At 39.7% G+C, this 2,554-nt stretch overlaps 1 non-coding gene across 1 annotated transcript; it reads right to left on the reverse strand.

Annotated features, from left to right (window-relative positions):
- Positions 1-835: 835 nt before the first annotated feature.
- LOC129400897 (small nucleolar RNA SNORA70) lies at positions 836-968 on the reverse strand. The gene has a single exon (XR_008627957.1). It is a non-coding gene; the product is annotated as a small nucleolar RNA SNORA70 (small nucleolar RNA).
- Positions 969-2,554: the final 1,586 nt, after the last annotated feature.

Below are 2,554 nucleotides of genomic sequence, written 5' to 3' on the forward strand. Positions count from 1 at the left end.
AGGAGTTCCAGTGAAAAAGAGATTAAATACACTGTTCTATAAAATATGTTGATCCCAAAAAGAAAACACCTCTTCAATGATAAAATCACAGACTTAGAAAAATTAGTAGTTTTAGTTACATAATTTTGAAATAGGAAATATTTTTCTTAACTGAGTGACCAACAAAGATATAGGTAACATTTTCAACATTTATTTCCATATATTTTAAGGAACTTCTTAATATATTGCTTATTTAAAGGGGCAATATCACGCAGTACCATGGCACATTGCTTTATTTATATGTATTTTAGTATATTGGCTGTTACCTAAGATTGAGAATTCAGAAAGTCAATGAATAATCTAGCATTTTTACTTATTTAACTTTTTATCCCAAACATACATATTTCAATGTTAACTATATTGTACAAATTTATTTTATATTTCAATAGATATGCAAGACAGTGTGCTGCGGTAGGGGTGAGGAGGGTGAGGGGAAGCCTAGGGCTCTGAGGAAGGCAGCTCCACATTTATCGAGGGGGCATCAACTAGGGTTTCTTAGACCCCACGGCCCTCTACAATGACATGCTTTCCTTGTCTTCAAACATAGCCACAATAAACTTCCTGAAGTCTCACTCTTCGGAAACGTGGACCTTCTGGTGGCTGGGGAATTGAACTTGGTCTGGTGGAATATCCATCCAGTTTGGAGTGTCCATCCTGTGCTCCTTGTTCTGCAGCTTGATGGAGACGACGATGGTGAACTGCCCATTGTGGACCCTGGAACTTCCCCAAACCACAAGCATCCCAGTAGGGATGGGAGACGACATAAGGGGGGGCAATAGTAATGTCCTCCACCACAGACTTTGTCCAATGTCCCTCAGGCATCCTACATTGGCAACAGGTGGTGGACCCTCCAGAGGAGACAGCTGTCTACAGCCTTTGAAGCCCACTCCCTGGAGAAAAGAGTATGACTGGCTTAGCTTTGGCTACAGATGCGCAAATTTTTGTGCAGTTATTATATATCATGCAGTAGAGGAGAATTAAATAATTGCTTGACTTTTTTTTTTACATTTTGCTTCATTGTTTAAAGATCTTTAATTTGGTCAAATAAAATGGGGTATGATGACAACAACGACAACACACACAGAATAATACAAGCTTTAATCAGTCCCTTGGTCTACAACCAGGTTGCTTCTACCTTTCTCTATGACAGTAACAGGATTGGAATTGTGTCCTGCTCTACACAATTCTTACTAGGGAAACCAGGCTGGGTGAGTTGCCCCACTTTATAAGGAAGGGAACCTGGTGTTCACTAACACTCTCAAATATCTTCAAAGAGGTGACATATGCCATCTCTTCACTGATTCTTTGGTCAAAGCAAATCTTGTGTTTCACTTAACTTTTAGGAGTTGAGGTCCTGTAACATAATTATGTATATATATATATGTATATATATATATATGTGTGTGTGTGTGTGTGTGTTTGTGCATACGTATATATATATATACATACATATATACATATATATATTTATTTATTTCACTCCAGGCACCCCAAGGGGGGTGGGTGAGAGCCTCCCCGAACCGCCCCAAGGGACCCAGCCCCAGCAGCAAAGGTCCAATGCCTAACTGCCGCCATGCTCCAGGCCGCTTTCCACATGCTTAGGCCGAGCCTCACACAAAAGTGAACATATTTCTGAACCATGAGACTGCTTTGCAGCCACACGACACATCATTAGAGAGGGAAATAAACACATATGCCTCTGAGAGAGCCCAGCATGCTACTGAGAGTATTCTGCCTTCATGGCAGAGCCTTGCAGGCTCCCTGTGGCATATTCGATATGCCAAAAGCAAATATAACAGGTCTCATTCCTCTGACTCTGAAAGAAGCCTCCAATCATTGGGAAAGACGAGTAAGGAGAGGCTCTTAAAATCTCAGGCCTGGGACGAATAAAGACGTTACTGGTGCCCGCTGAAGGAAATTGATGAACAACGGGATGAGAGTGATACAGTGATATATATAAGCAGAGGGGTAGCCAGAAACATTTGCAAAGCAATGCTTAAAATCTCCACCTTTACCACTTGTGAATGTTAGTGATAGGTACAAAATTCTAGCGAAACAAAACTTTTCATAATGTCTTCAATATGATTCATAATATTCTAATTCAAACTCATTATAAAATGTCAACTTGATTGACTGTGTGTATGTATATATTAATCTTCCATGACACCCCACACTTTAAGTCAATGAGATGAAATACTATTGGATAAAATAATGAATGATTGCCAGGGACATAAGTCGTTTATTTTCCTGGTCACTTGCTTTTGCTTTCCCTTGATGTTCGTATGTCCACTTGCCTTGCTTGCCACAATATTTTCTAGTAATGTCAATGTTGGCTCACAAGCATTTCTCCCCTTCTCACAGCTGTGAATTTCTGTAGAACTATTTACAGCTCCAACAACGAGGGCTGTATATTGTTCCTTGACTGCTTTGAATAATTTGTAATTTCTTTGTGAAGTAGCTCGGTCTAATGCAGAGGTTCTCAAACTTATCTGTTCTATTTGACTATTTTGTTTTG

The sequence above is a fragment of the Sorex araneus genome, chromosome 1 (assembly GCF_027595985.1).
Source record: "Sorex araneus isolate mSorAra2 chromosome 1, mSorAra2.pri, whole genome shotgun sequence".
Classification (NCBI taxonomy): Eukaryota; Metazoa; Chordata; class Mammalia; order Eulipotyphla; family Soricidae; genus Sorex; species Sorex araneus.